The sequence below is a fragment of the Petaurus breviceps genome, unplaced genomic scaffold (assembly GCF_028583685.1).
Source record: "Petaurus breviceps papuanus isolate PSGF00001 unplaced genomic scaffold, PetGlider_PUasm1.0 214, whole genome shotgun sequence".
Taxonomy (NCBI): domain Eukaryota; kingdom Metazoa; phylum Chordata; class Mammalia; order Diprotodontia; family Petauridae; genus Petaurus; species Petaurus breviceps.
Window position 1 is genome coordinate 6,372,252 of NW_027185863.1, and position 16,172 is coordinate 6,388,423.

At 35.7% G+C, this 16,172-nt stretch overlaps 1 protein-coding gene across 2 annotated transcripts in view; it reads right to left on the reverse strand.

Annotated features, from left to right (window-relative positions):
• LOC138165724 (heat shock protein HSP 90-beta-like) overlaps positions 1–15,504 on the reverse strand; it is an 88,217-nt gene extending 72,713 nt beyond the window's left edge. For both annotated transcript variants that reach the window (XM_069094002.1, XM_069094003.1), the window contains exon 1: positions 15,497–15,504. The gene's annotated coding sequence lies outside the window, so the exon portion shown is untranslated. The remainder of the gene's footprint in view (positions 1–15,496) is intronic.
• Between the last annotated feature and the right edge of the window lie 668 nt (positions 15,505–16,172).

Below are 16,172 nucleotides of genomic sequence, written 5' to 3' on the forward strand. Positions count from 1 at the left end.
TTGTTCATGGTTATATGTGTAATTTGGTAGGGGTGGGATAGGGAAGAATGCTAAATGTGTTTGTAACTGGCAGGTACTTTATTTCCTATAGCATGAGATATGTGGGAAGAAGACAAGATTGGCATGGTCAACATAGTTAGGGCCAATGAAAATTTAACAGCTCTAAAATCATTTTTATCAAGATAATAATTTTCGCAAACTATGTGCAAGATTTGGTTTGAGGAAAACCAATTGGCATTGATCATCATTAATGTTCATTTCTACATTTCAAGGAGTACAAAGAAGGCCTCCCTACCCAGAAATATCCCGTCAATATGTACAATGGTAACTGGCATTCGGCCATTAGAGATTCATTTCTTTGAATTAAATTAATTTTCTCCAGACATCCTCTTTCAAAATTCAAGCACTATTTGTATGATAACTTGGTGAATCCTTAAAATATTTGTGTGAGGGGCGGCCAGGTAGCACAACGAGTAAGAGCACCGGCTCCAGTGTCGGGATGACCGGGAGATCGAATCCCGGGCTCAGACACTTAGGACCCACCCAGAAACACCTGGCCATGTAACCTTGAGCAAGTTACTTAACCCCAATTGCTTAGGGGTGGCCAGGTGGCTCAGCAAGTAAGAGCACTGACTCCAGTGTTGGGATGACCTGGAGATCGAATCCTGGGCTCAGATACTCAGCACCACACCCAGAAATAACTGGCATGTAACCTTGAGCAAGTTACTTAACCCCGATCACTTAAAAAAAAAAATCGTGTGGGTTGTTGGAATTGTTGTTGTTTGCAGAAGTGAGTGTTTTTCACCTGTGTCTGCATTGTTCCAGAAAACTGGTAAGTGAGGAAACTCTAACAATGCATACCGACAACTAATCTGCAGCTTAGTTATAGGAAGTTCACAGCACAATAAATTTAGAACTAGAAGGGACGTAAGATTTCATCCAATCTCCTTATTTTATATATGAGAAAAATAATTTTCTAGGGCACTAAGAGATAAAATGCCCACACAGCCAGTATGTGTCAGACTTGAACCCAGGTCTTATTGACTCTGAGGTTGATTCTCTAATCTGTTCTATGCTGTCTCCCATGAATTGGTATATCAGGTTCTTTTGTCTCTGACAGGAGAGACCCAGGGTACAACCAATTAACACTGATCATCATTAATTTTCATTTCTACATTTCAAGGGGTACAAAGAAGGCATAAAATTTATGTCTCTTGCTTAATGTTGCTCATCCCATTCCACAGCTACCCCTCCAATTCAGCCAAACTACAGCTAGCATTACATGTCAATGTTTCACGTGCATTATTCTACCCAAGATGAAATTCAAAGGCATCCTTTCAATAGCATCTGCTGTTGCTATTGACTGATTTTTTTAAAGCCTCTTCAGTTCCAAATAGTTTATTGCCTAAGTTCAGAACATGATTCTTTTCTTTCTCTAACTTTTCTCCCTTTATGTTCTTACCTAAACCCAAGGCTTCCATTATTATTTCTTTGTAGATGATATATGTTTGTATGTGTGTGTATGTTTAAGCACACATATATATGTATGTTATCTATACATATATGTTTGTATATGTGTGTGTAGCCTAACTTTTGTGTAGACCTCCAAACCAACAATCTCTAACTGCCTCATAGAACTATACACCTTCCTATTTTACCAGCACCTCAAACTCAACATGTCCAAATATGAACCCCGAATCATTTCCCAAAAAAATTCTTCTCTTCCCCCTATCTTCTCTATTTCCAATGATGGCACAACCAGCCTCCCAAATCCCCAGGCACATAACCTCAGGGACATCTTTGGCTCTTTCTTCTCCTCCATCCCACATATCCAATCAACTAACAAGACCAACTGATTTTCCCTTTGGCTGCTTCTGTCCATTTCCAATGCCCTCACATTTTCTTGCCTGAGGCTATTATAGTACTCTCTTAACTACTCTTATTGTCTTCAATCTAGCCATTTGTAATCTATCACTCAAAACACTGCCAAAGTAATCTTTCTCATGCATAGAATTGATCATTCAATTCAATTTAGCATTTATTGAGCACCTACTACATAGGAGACACCTCAAAACTCACCATGGCCTATTTAAATAAAATATAAACTTCTGATCTTGGTATTCAAGGCCTTCAACAGTTTGGCTCTGACCTGTCTTATTTTGGAATACTTGCCTTCATAAGAACTATATCTTAGTCAAAATGGAAAATATTTTGTTTCTAGTGTTTATTCTTTCCACTCTCATACATTTACTCAAACCATGACTGAAATGAACTCCATTCCTTTTCCCACCCTTCATTCCCATCTGCCTATATCATTTCCTTCCTCCAAAGTCCAATTAAAGTGCTACCTCCTCCCAGAAGCCTTTTCTGAAGTCTGTATCCTCAGGAAAACATTATCCTTTTCCTCCTCAAATCCCTACCAACTTTAAACATACTTCCCTTTGCAAAGTATCTCATACTCTTTTATCCCATAGTCCCATGAATTGTCAGAGATCAGGGAATCTTAATATGGAATCTAAGAACTATGTGGCCTCAAGGCCCCAGTTCTCCACCCCTGTTCTAAGAAACATCTGGGAGAGTTTGAATCTGCAGTGCCTGAAATAATGCATTCCAAGTAGATGGAATTAGTAATTTTTGTTAAATTTAACTTATTAATTTAAACCAGCAACTAAAGAGAAAAAATTAAAATTAAATTTTTAAAGTCTGTGCTGTTTCATAAAGTACAATCAATGTAAAATGTAAATGTAAAACAGTCAACAAGCATCCAGCTTCTAATGTATCTACATTAGTTCATTTCCTTGACCTTGTTCTGCAATCAGCTTAGAAAAGAACAAGATATAATGGATTATTTCCTTTTTACCTAAAGATCAGTGACATCACACTATAAGTTGAAGGAGACTCTTATCCGCTAACATAATAAGGATCTCCAGAGACAGAAACAGCACCAAGCAAAATAGATAATGATTTAATCCTATAATTTCCATGGACTAATTGTGTTCTCCATTAAAAGAACTCAGATAAGATTTTTTTTCACACCTGCATCCCACCAGCAGGGCAGATGGACAAGAATAAATAAACCTAAGACAATTTTGTTCAATCACATAGGACCTAATTTGGTTAGGTAGCAATATGGCAATAACATCTACATTGAGCTGAAAATGAGTTCTGGCAGTCTTAGCACCTCATCAAAATTCACAGCAAGGAGCACCTGTAGCCTGACCACCCAGCAAAAGTATAAATTATTGTGCTGATAAACTGCCTCTGCAATGGTCTTCCAGGAGATCCCTTCTTGGAGACCAGAAATGCTTATAACCTTATATATTCTGTAAAGTTTTTGAGTATTAGAAATGTAAGATGAGTTATTAATATTAATATCCTAAAATTTTCTTGCCTCATCTACCTACCCACACCAAAGATACTGCGAAAGTCAGAGAAGAAAACATTTAGTCATGTTGTTTCAAGTTGTACAAATTGTCATTCCATCCTGAATGACTCTGTGTAGCAAAACTAATTCAGAGGAGACAGGTATATGGGTCAACCAGGTCAGCCCAGTGAGTGAGCAGTAAAGAGAGAACACAAGTACAAGTGCATTGTTGCTCTAAGATTGAACTGGTGGAATACTTTGCATATAAAATAAGAAAACAAATTAGAACCATTCATCCATTGTGCTTTTTTTACAGTTGAAAAAGTTATGGAAAGACTTCTCTTAAGGCACATATGTATTTTGTTAAACATGAATTGTCAGAGATCAGGGAATCTTAACATGGGATCTAAGAACTTGGTCAGGGTGGCTAGGTGGCACAGTGAATAGAGCACCAGCCTGTAACGGAAATGCAAATTTAAAGATCTTCCCTGCCCCTAGGCTAAAGTACACCTGGAGCCTGGGGTGGGAGGCTTGTTTTTCAGTAGATACTTTTTGATTGGCCAGTGGGTCCAGAAGGTTGTTACATTCTCTGAGCCAAGAGAAGGCTACATAAGCCCTGATGGGGTAGCTTTGTTTTGGGGCTCACTTTGAGAAGTGTTCTGTGATTTGATCAGATGAAACTCTGGGAAGCTGTTGTCCAGGGCCCCCTGGCTTTGAAACCCAGATGTTGATTTGGTATGGATGTAATGGTTGGACAATTTGGAAAACTGTCTACTTGATCTGTTTCTCTGTATTGATAATTCTGTCTGTATATTCTGAAGTTCGGGGTGCTGACCTTTTTCCCCTGAACTAGGTAAACGATGCATATTTGACTGATTAAAGTAAGCTTGTTAACCCATTTTGAGTTGCTTTCCTCTATCAAAGCAGATCCAAGAACCTGTGTTGGCAGCAAACCCTGGGGACGCTTGGGGTGCTTGCTGCTACACAGCCCTGGAGTCAGGAAGACCTGAGTTCAAATCTGGCCTCAGACACTTTAACACAAAACTAACTGTGTGCCCTTGGGCAAGTGACTTAACCCCAATGGACCTACCTCCCCTCCTCCAAAAAAAAAGAAAAAAAAAAGTACTTGGTCAATGTTGTTGCTTTCTGTTTTTATCATCCTAACTATTTTTATTTTATGCACTTAAAATTATTGTTCCAGGAAAGCATTCATAGGCTTCACAAGACTGCCAAAGGAATCAGTGATGTAACAAAGGTTAAGAACCCCTGTCATAGAAGTAGCAGCATAGGAGAGGAGAGAAAGAGTGCTGAACATGGAGCGAGGAAAGATCTAGATTTGAATATTTTCTCTGATGCAAAGGACGTCACAACTTTACTGAAACTTAATTTCTTTATCTAAAAAGTAGGGATAATACTACTTTTAGTACCCACCTCAATGGGTTGATTGATAGGAGGAGAGTACTTTGTAAACCTTAAAGGGCTACAAAACCTTTACCTGTTTTTGTTAACATTTGAGGTCATAGATTTAGAGCTAGAACAAACCCTAGAGGTCAGCTGGCCCTACTCTTTCTTTTTATAGACTCAACTCAGTAAGCTAAAGTGACTTACCTGAGGGAGTGAGTAGCAAAGTCAGAATTTGAACCCTGGTCCTTTAACCCAGTACAGCCCTATTGCTGAACCATGATGCTAAACACCTCATTTATTCTCTGTGCCACCATAGTATTTGGTAACTTTTCATTAAAGTCTGTGTAACTCATCTATTAAATGATCTATATTCTGCTAGGTTATTTGTACCAACCACTCATAAACTTTATTTCACATTTGGTGAAATGATCAGCTGTATTCTTTATCAATTTTCAATTGATTGGTGAGCATATGAGATCAATAGGCACTTTGCATAGGACAGCAATCTCAGCACCAGGATTAATAAAAACAAGGTCCTCCACATAGCCTTAAAGACATCTGAAATATTTACTCAATTTGCATTTTGGCATGAGTCTTAATATGTTCTTGGCCTACTTGCTACTCCTTGAGCACAACATTTCATGTCCTACCTCTGTGCCTTTGCACTGACTCCATGCCTGGAATTCATTCCATCCTGACCTTGGCCTCTTGGAATCCCTAGCTTCCTTCAGGACTCAGTTCCAATGCTATTTTCTTCAGGAGGTCTTTCTTAGTCTCTCTCCACCTCATCCCAGGTGCTAGATGCTTCCCCTTCTACAGCTGCCTTCCACTTACTCCACATGTATATTGCATTTACCTATTTATTTACTTTATTTATCTCCTCCACTAGAATGTAAGCTCCTTAAGGATAGAAATTATTTTTGCCTTTGATTGTATTCCCAATGCTTAGTATAGTGCTTAGAACATATTAAGCAATGGATAAATGTCGATTGATAATTGGGAATAGTGTGGTGAAAAGATCAATGGATTAAAATTCAGGAGACTTGAGCCCTTCTCTCACCTATTCCTCTTAGCTGCTAGCTTAGATAAGATCTAGATTATCTAGGCCTTAGCTTCCACTTAAATTAAAATAAGGAAGTTGATTCTGAATATGGTGGCATATTTTTAGTAATTCCTGCTGTGAAAGAGACTGAGATTAGTGGGTTGCTTGAGTTCAAGAGTTCTGTACACTAAACCAATTCAGGATCCAAACTAATTAGGCACCAATAATGATAAGCTTTGAGAGGGGAGGTAAGGTAAAGTCACCAGAATGCCTGAGATAGAGTGGGCAGACTCAGATCAGAAACTGAACACACTAAAACTATCATGTCAGTTAACAATAGGTTAGACCCACTTCCATTCAGGGTGAGATATAGACACCCAGTCTAACAACTAAACTCTATTAAAAGAAAATGAAATGAGGAAGCGAGATTAGATAAACTTGTACTTCTCTCAGATCTGATTAAAGGACTTTCAGGTTATCATTTTCCTATTCATTCTTTACTCCATGCCCATCCACCTGAGCCATTTTTCCAATTACTCCATTGCCTTGGCTTTTGTTTAGGCAATCCAGCCATTTAATTATTAATTATTCAGTTAATTATTTAGTGTTTTGCATATAGAGAAAATATTCTGAAAATGAGACCATAGTTCCATTTCCTGTGCTTAGGAGACATTTTTAAGTAGTTAATCATTTAAGTCTTCATGAGAAAAGTCATGAAAAAAGAAAAGGTACACCTGGTTTTTCATCTTACTCATGTAAAATATTAGTCTTCCTTTTTATAAATAAAGGGCAGTGGGCAATCTTGGCCTCTATAAACCCTGTAGGAAATTATTAGCATTCATTTGTATGGGAAAATGGAGTACTAATATAAATGTTTTATAAACCTTAAGGATAGAAAAGACTTGCTTTCAATTAGGAAATTAATTCAATGACAAAGACAAGTTTTTTCTTCAAATAGCTAATGACCACCCAGAAGCCTTAGGAAGTCTTCCCTTGAGTCAAAATAAAAAGATTGCTGTTGTTGAATCATTTTTCAGTCATGTCCAACTCTTCATGAACCCCATTTGGGACTTTATTGGCAAAGGTACTAAAGCAATTTGCCATTTCTTTCTCCAGGTCACTTTATAGAGGAGCAAACTGAAGCAAACGAATTAAGTGACTTGCCCAGGGTCACTCAGCTAGTAAGTGTCTGAGGTCAGATTTTTAATTCAGAATATGAATCTTCCTGACTCCAGCTCCATTACTCTATCACTGCACCACCTATCTGCTTACAAAATAAAAATAACAAGGGACAACTGGGACTTAAAAAGTTTAACTTATTAAAAAATAAGTAGTCACAAAGGTAGGAAAGCATAGCACAGAAAGAGGGGATAGCTACCATTTTTTTTAAAAGGCTATGGATAGAAACTGCTCTATCGGTGGGTAACAAATTTTCACTGAGGGGCTGGAAAGTGCCTCCTCAAAAGAAAACTAACCTCTGTAAAGGAGAAAGGCAAATTTTCAGTGAAGTTATATGGAAGGCAACTATGTTTGTCTCAGGAATAGAGTTCTTCTAGGGAGCCATCCACTAATCTTCAAGGGAATAACGACTAGGGACTGGATCTGTTATTTCATTGGCATAGAGAAGTCCTAGATGAAGAAACTCCCTTTACTAACACAGATTGACAGCTCGCCTGAAACATAAATAGTGTTAAAGAGTTGTCTGGTGCACTGAAATAGTAAATGGCTTGCCCACTTTCTCCCAGCCAGTACGTGTCACTGAACAGATGTGCATGGGAAAGACCTACCTCATTGGCAATGAAAGGACAGATAATTACATGAAGACCCACTGAAGCAAATGGATATGCAAAAACTTTCTCAACATTGCAGAACCAGAAAAAGGTCCATTTTCTCTGATACTATATTTAGTGTTCTTTCCATTGTAGGAAAAGTCAAATCAATGCTCACATCAATCCATGATCTGAACAATGTGGGTATATATATATATAATATTCATATATATATATATATGTATATATAATATTCAATGATACAGATTTCAAGTCACCCATGCCAGTTAGTTGAGTACAGTACCCATCCATGATTTTCCATAAGTTTGCCTCAGGGAATTCATCTATCTAGAAATGTTTTGGTAGATAATTTCCTCAAGACAGATTGGAGGAAATTAACGAAATGAAAGCAATTATGTTTTACCACAAAATTCCTTAATTGGTTTGGTAGAAATGTAACAAGATCCATTATCAACATCATCACAGGAGTATAGATATATAGGAAAGGACCTCAGAGGTCTTCCTGACACCCTTATTCTACAGATGAGGAAACTGAGGCCCTGTGAGTTTAAGTGACTTGCCCAAGTTTATACAGGTAGTAAACATCCAAAGTGAAATTTAAGTTCAGGTCCTTGGACTTTAGAACTAGCATTCTCTACACTGTACCATGGTACCACCTAGATCATCAAATGCAGTTCCACTTACACTAAAATACAAAATCAATTATCTTTTGCATTTTTTAATACTGAGATAATTTATTTTGCTTTTGTTTTGATCTATATTCTACTTACTATCCAGAACAATAACTTTGGGTTACAGATCAAGATCATAGTAATGCCTTCTATTTATATAGATCTAACATCTAAAACATTAATGGAACATTATCTAATTTTCATTATCACGATTTCATAGGATTTAGAGAAGGAAGGAACCTTAGGGATCATATAGTCATTTTACAGATGAGGACACTAATGGGCAGCCTAGAAAACTAACTGAAGTCAGACTATTAATAACTTCAACATTCAAAAGAGAATTTTTTTTATCCTAGAAGACAGAGGGAACCTTTGGAATTTCTTCAGTAGACAACCTCATAAGAATAATGGAGAAGATGATGGTAATCTTGGAATCTTCTCTGTCAAGGAATGTATAAGCAACATCAGTAGAAGTCAGCTTGGTATAAAGCAAAGGGAATATAATTAGAAGTTAAATGTTCCTAGGACCATAGGACCATGGGATCATAGATCTAGAGTTGGAAGAGAACTCAGAAATCATCTAGTCCAAATACTTCATTGGGGCTTTATTAGTGATATAAATTTGAGGGAGTTACTTCATCTCTCTAAATTCATTATTCATTCATAGTAAGATATAAAAAGAGTGAAAATATAATTTGTTATCCCTTCAGGATATTTTAGCAGAAGGCAAGCACTTAAGCTAAAAACAAAAAAAAAGTCTAATTATGGCATTTCAGGCATCAATAAGCTATTTTGAGGAACAGAGGGTTCTACCCAATATTCCCAAGATCATACCACAAAGGTGGCCACCCGCTGCATTTTAATAAGGCAGTCATAGTTGTCTACATTGTTTTTGAAACAATTTGTGAATTTGCTCTGGAAACTGTCAAAGGGAGCTCTTCTAAACATATTTCTCTGAGCTAGACCAACAACAGATATTTGTTGATTTCATTTTACCTCAAATTTTCCAATATTTTCCAATAGTTTGGTGGAACTGAACAGTCACTGAGAGACTGAATGAAGGGCTCAACAGTTACTAAATTTTTGCAATTTATGTTAGAACTCAGACCTACAGAAGGAAAGACTAACTCAGTTGTGTGCATTTATAAATGGCAGTAATGAAACAATAATACATAATTTCACCAAAGCAGTCTAACTATTTGACCAAGAACTTTCTCCAGAAAGACCAAATTTATTGCAGAGGGGCAGAAGAGTGGCTATTTTTCTTCTTTGATTCAGTTACTATAAAGGAAAGATCAGGTCACAACCTCCAGAATGGGTGAAGTAGGAAAAAAAATATTCCATGAGCTCATTTTCATTAGTGGCAGATTTGCTGGAAAACATGATAAACTAAAAACAGAGACCTAAGGCAGGGAGCCGTGATGTATGTTGGAGGAGTTTTAGGGCTCTTAGAATGTTTTTTTTTTTAAGAATGCTTTGACTTACTAATAAATTTCTCTGCTAAGAAATGCTTCATGTACATCAGACTGAGTTTTAAATCTCCCCTTCTTTGGGCTTTTGCGTTCTTTACTTTTGCCAAATGTCTGCTAATTTCCCAATTTGCAAATAGGACAAAGTAGTTTCTCCCAGTTCCTGGTATACAACTTGGGTGAAATCAAGCCATCTTTGAAACTACAAAATGTTGGTGTCACTCCAAAACAATTCAATAAATCCCCACTACAGTGCCTGCCACGAGTAAGATTTCCAAATACTCAAAATTCTCCCCATCTATCCTCCTCCCTCTTCCCTTTTCTCTCCTTCTCTCTTCACTCCTCCTTCCTTCTTCCTCCCTCTCCCTTTATCTCTCCCCCCCCACACACACACTGCCCCACTTTGTTTTTTTTTTTTAAACAATTGGTGTTAAGTAACTTGCTCAAGGTTATAAGGACAGGTGTTTCTGGGTGGGTGCTAAGTGTCTGAGCCCAGATTCAATCCCAAGTTATCCCAACCCTGGGGCCGGCGCTCTTACTCACTGCACCACCTGGCCACCCCAAATGCCCCACTTTGTATTTGCTTATATATGTACATGTTATTTAATCCCTAAAGAATGTAAGGTTCCTTTAGGAAGGGATTGTTTCATTTTTTTTGTCTTTTAATCCCCAGCACAGTGTCTGGCACATAGTAAAAGTTCAAGAATGGCTCAGTGAGTGGATATTGAATAAATTGAACCATATTGCTATGTTATAATCTTCATTCATTGGAATCTATCCAAATAACCATGGTATTGTGAGAAGAATGCAGTAGATGCTTCATTAATATGTTCTACCTACTTCAGAACTTCAACCCAATCTTGTGACTTCTATGGAAGGAGTTCTAAGGTTTAGCACAAATCTAGATTCCTAGGAAGGTCCAGAGGGGCAGAAACATAATTATAGAATAATAAAAAGCAAAAAAACCCAGAATGTTCCTTAGATTAGATAATATGTCCTAACTTTTCTTGTGACAGGCTATATTTTATCTAAACACAACTCTTCTTCCTGTCTGGTACCCTTGCCATGCCCTTTTACTGAAATACTCCATATCATTTCTGTACCAGAAATGCCCAGCCTCATGATATGTTCTATTGGACTGCAGTGTATCTCCACCAACTCTGCCTGTCATATCAGAGGTGAGTAACTAGTCAAATGTACCTGAGTGAGACCTTAACTCTCCCTGTAAAACCTCTGTAGTTGCAACACTTAAACAATGGAATTATAAAATACAGAAGGAAAATTATAAATCAGTATCATTAACAAATATCAATTCAAAAAATTTAAAAACAATCCTATTAAAAAGACTACAGTGATATACTGAACAAATAATTCATTAGGATCAAGTTGGATTTATACTAGGGAGGTAAAGATAAGTCTACATTTGGAAAGCACCAATATAACTAATAACTAACTAAAAACAAAAACATCCAAACCACATGATTATCGCAGTAGACAGAGGGAAAAAGTATTTTGACCAAGTACAGTACTCATTTATATTTTTAAAACCCTACAAATTATAGGTATAGGATGTTTTAAAATATAAAAAGCATCTAAAACTGAAAGCAAACATCATATGCAATGGAGATACACTAGAATATTTTCCAATAAATATGAGAATGGAGCAAAAATGCCCACTTCCCCAATTATTATTTTATAGAGTCCTAGAAATCATAACAAAAGCAATAAGACAAGAGAAAGAAATTAAAGGCAACATAAATACAAGTAAAGAGGAGATAAAATTAACCCTATTAGCTGATGACATGATGGCTTACTTTGAAAGTTCAAGGAAATCAGAAAACACTAAGAAAGATAATAGGTTTAGCAGAGGTGTAGACTACAAAATAAACCCTCAAAAAACAACTACATCTCCATATAATAATTTAAAAATCCAAGAAGCAATAATATAAATGGAAATTCTATTCCAAACAATTACAAAATGTGTGAAGTATCTGGGGGATCAGTCTACCAAAGCATGCAAATATTTATAAAAGTTCAATTTGTGTTCCTTAAAAATAGATGGAGAAATAGTGTTCATGGTTAAGCTGTGTCAATATAATAAAAATAACAATACTACCAAAGTTAATTTGCACTTTTAATGTTATACCAATCAAATTAGCAAAAGGATCCTTTGTATCTTATTTACCTTTGTATATTATTTACCTTAGTAAAATAATAAAATTTATTTGGGAAAAACAAAGGATTTATATTATCAAGGAAAATGGTAAAAAGAGGTAAGAATAAAGGGCAACTAGTGCTTTCAGACTTCAAACTATAAGACAGCAATCATAAAAATGACTCATATTTGGTTTTAAAGTATAGAAGTAGATCAATAGAATAGACTAGATAAGGGGGGGGAGCAGAAACAGTGGGTCTCAATAAGTCTGCATTCAATAAACTAAAAAAGCATTAATTACTAAGGAAAAAAATCCTTATTTGATTTTTTTTTAAACTGCTTGGAAAACTGGAAAGCAGCTTGGTAGAAATGAGACCTAGACCAAAACTTTATGCCTTAGTACATTATAAATGGAGACATAACCTTAATGCCTTACTATGAGAAAAATAGAAGAGAAGCAGAATATATAACTGTAACAGCTATGGGTGAGAAATGTTCTTAACTAAACAAAGTATAGATGCAATTTCAAAAGATCAAATAGATGTTTCACTATATGAAACTAAAAGTCTTATGCATAGGCAAAATTAATTTTGATTAAATAATAAGAAGGATAAAAATAAAAAGGAAAGCACTTGAATGGGAGAAAATACCTTTGGATCAAATTTCTCTGATAATTTGGTTTCTAAGACTTTTTTTTTAATTAACAGATAGATAGATGCAGACATAGATATGTATATGACCAAAAGTCATTCCTCAGTAGAAAAGTTGTTGAAGGATATAAATAAACAGTTTTTGAGAGAAGACTTGCAAAGTATTTACAAGCACATGAGAAAATCTCTAAAAATAAGAGAAATTCACATCTGGGATTTCTCTTCACATTCTGCAAATTGGCAAAAATGAAAAAACGTGAATGGTCAATGTTAGAAGGTTTGTGAGAATATAGGCCACTGCCAAATTGTTGGTGGAGCTGCACGTTGGTGGAAACACTTTGGAAAGCAACTTGGAATTGTGCAAATAAATGTAACTAAACATCCATACCCTCTAACTCAGAGGTTCCCTTACTATCCTTGCACCCCAAGGAAGTCATTGATAAGAACAAAGTCCTCATATGGACCAAAATAATTATAGAAGTATTTTATGATTGCAAAGAATTTGAAACAAAGTAAATACCCATTCATTGGAAAATGAGGCAGCAGGGTGGCACAGTGGATGGAACTCTAGGTCTAGAGTCAGGAAGACGTGAATTCTAATCTGGCCTCAAACACTTAATAGCTGTCTATTGTTAGGCAACTTACCCTCTGTTAACCGTAGTTTTCCCAACTGTAAAATGGAGATAAAATAGCATTTACCTTCCAGGGTTGTTGTGAGGACCAAATGAAATAATAATTGTAGAACACTTAGTACAGTATGTGTCATGTATTAAGCACTATGATAGCTCTTATGATAACTGTTATTATTAAATCACTAAAAAATTTGTGGTTAAATAGATGTGATGAAATATTAGTGTGCTATGATAAATGTGATGAAGACAAAGAAGCATAGAAAGGTCTACATGAACTGATACAGAGTGAAGTAAGCAGAGGCAAGAAAACAATATATCCAGTAATTACAATGATTTAAATGGAAAGAACATACAATCAAAATCAAATGTTACAAAATTATGAAGAACAAGCATGGCTCTAAGGAAGACACTCCCACCACACCCATTTATAGATGTGATGGTAGGTCCATAAATGTAACACATACACATATTTTCAAACTTTTCTCAATGTATTGATATGTGATGCTTATTTTCTCCTCTTTTCAAAATTTATTTTCTTTAAAAGTGCTATTTTCACATGGGATGACTCTCTGGGAGGGCCAGAGGGCAGAAAACTATGATGAAACAAAAGATATCAATAAAAACTTATTTATTAAAAATGTTTCTTGCGGCCATTAAAATAATGGTGTCACTTCCCCGAAAACAATCTAGCCTATTCTTCTCCTCATCTCATTCAATTCTAAGCCCAGTTAACTGTCAAGTTGAAGTGTCTGTCCAAAAAAAAATATGTACTGACCAATGAGCCCAACCAGTCATCTATCCAACTAATTGCATGTCAGAGTCTGAATACTAGGAATGCTCCATCCATTTTCTTTTTCTTTATCGATAGCTCTTTTTGAGTAATTACTGATCTAACTTTAAAAGTTCTCAAGAGCTCTAAGTCTTGATGCTAGCACCACATTGTCATTCACAAAAAGGGAACATCTAGATGTCTTCGTCACCTATAGAGAATCCTTCTTGGTGTTAAAAACCTATTCCTACAGTCATAATTTTAAAAAGAATATGGCATATAATAATTCAGAAGTTGATTCTAAAGTATCCATGGTGATAGTGTGGTGAGGGAGAAAAAACAGTGCATTCAGAGACAAAAGGCATGGCTCTGAATTCCAGATCTGCTTCTTACTGGGGTTAGCTTGGATGTGTTGCTCAACTTCTCTCAGCCTCAGTTTCCTTGTATGTAAAATGAGAAATGTGAATAAGATCATCTCCAAGGTCCCTTCATAGAAGGAACCTCTTCAAAGAAGATCCTATGGTATCTTATAATTTTTTCTACACCATTGAAATTCCTATTCATTCTTCAGTTTGCACTTTCCTGGGCTCTGGTACATTGGTACAAATTGAATTTTATACTCTACTGCCTGATCCGGGAACACTCACTCCATTAGGTTTTACTGAAACTGGGTAATTACTATAAACCACTTCTGGGCTAACTATATACTATCCGAACAGAGAAACAATATCTTGGAGCAATTAGAACTCAATTTCAAGAATTAAATATCAGAAAATGACAAAGCATCCAGGAGTTTAATAAGGTGTTACCTTTTGTGGTGATTTTTGTTGTGTTTATCTTCCTTAACATGAGGAACTGTCCTTATACACACATATTTTTATCTCAATCTCTTCCAGATTTTTATCTCAATTCAACTCATTTATTGAGTTAATTTATTATATGTACTAATAAATGTATTATAATTTATATATAATATATTAAATAGAATATGTTTATATATTCTATAAATATAGTTTATTATAATTAATATTATATAATAGATTATGTTTATTAATAAATACACATTTATTAAATGAATGTGCTTAGCATTGTGCAAGATGGAGAACACAAAAAGGGCAGAGACTGAATAACTTAGATATAATAAGCAAAGGTGATGGGATAATAATAACAATAATAAGCATTTTATATATCACTTTTAATGTTTGGAAAGTGTTTTGCATATATTTCATTTGAATTTCATACCAATCTTATGAGAGAGATGTTGTTATTAATACTATTTTACAGATGAGAAAGCTGAGGTTCAGAGGGGTTAAGTGATCTGACCAAAATCACACAGCTCATGTCTGAGACAGCTTTTGAACTCAGGTTTTTCTCATGCCAAGTTCATAGATCCATCCACTACCCCTGTCTACCTGCACACACCTACAACTAACAAAGGAAATTATCAGTCTGGTTTATAGCATGTTTTACAATCTCCTTTCAGTTCACACCAGGGAGGTTCTGTCATGATTTCCTATTCCACCCTGTTGTCTAAATTCTAAATGCTACACCACCCCATGTACACCCATAAGCATACACACACACAGTATGCAACACTGAAGTCTCACCTGAAACACTGTCCCAAGAATAAGCATGTAATAATACATTCTAATTTATACAATTGCATAATAATTCATAGAACATACAATAACACCTATGGGGCAGTTAGTGTTGGTCATTTAATCACTCACATTTATACAGAATTTTGTGGTTTACAAAGTATTTTAACCATGAAAGACAACAGCACAAATATTGTTAACCCTATTTAACATAGGAAAGCTGACTTGGTGATTAAGCCACACCAAGATTACAGCTGGTATTTATTAGAGCTGGGAGAGAAAACCAGATCTCCTCGTTTCAATTCCAGAACTTATTTGTTTATTTGCGTGCGTGTGTGTGTGTGTGAATTTATAAATATCTGACTGCTTAATCCAGTGAATTTAGATCATAGATCACTAAACCAAAATATCAATATTACCTGATCTAACCTCTTCATTTTATAAATGATAAAACTATGAACCAGAAAGATTAAGTGATTTTTCCAAAGTCCCTTAGGCTAAAATAGTTAGAACTGGGATTTTAACTCATCTACTGACTCCAAATCTAATGCTCATTCTATATCACACATCTAGTTCTAAGTAATGTGGTAAATTTCCAAATGTCTTTGCTCTACCCTTTGGTCATAAA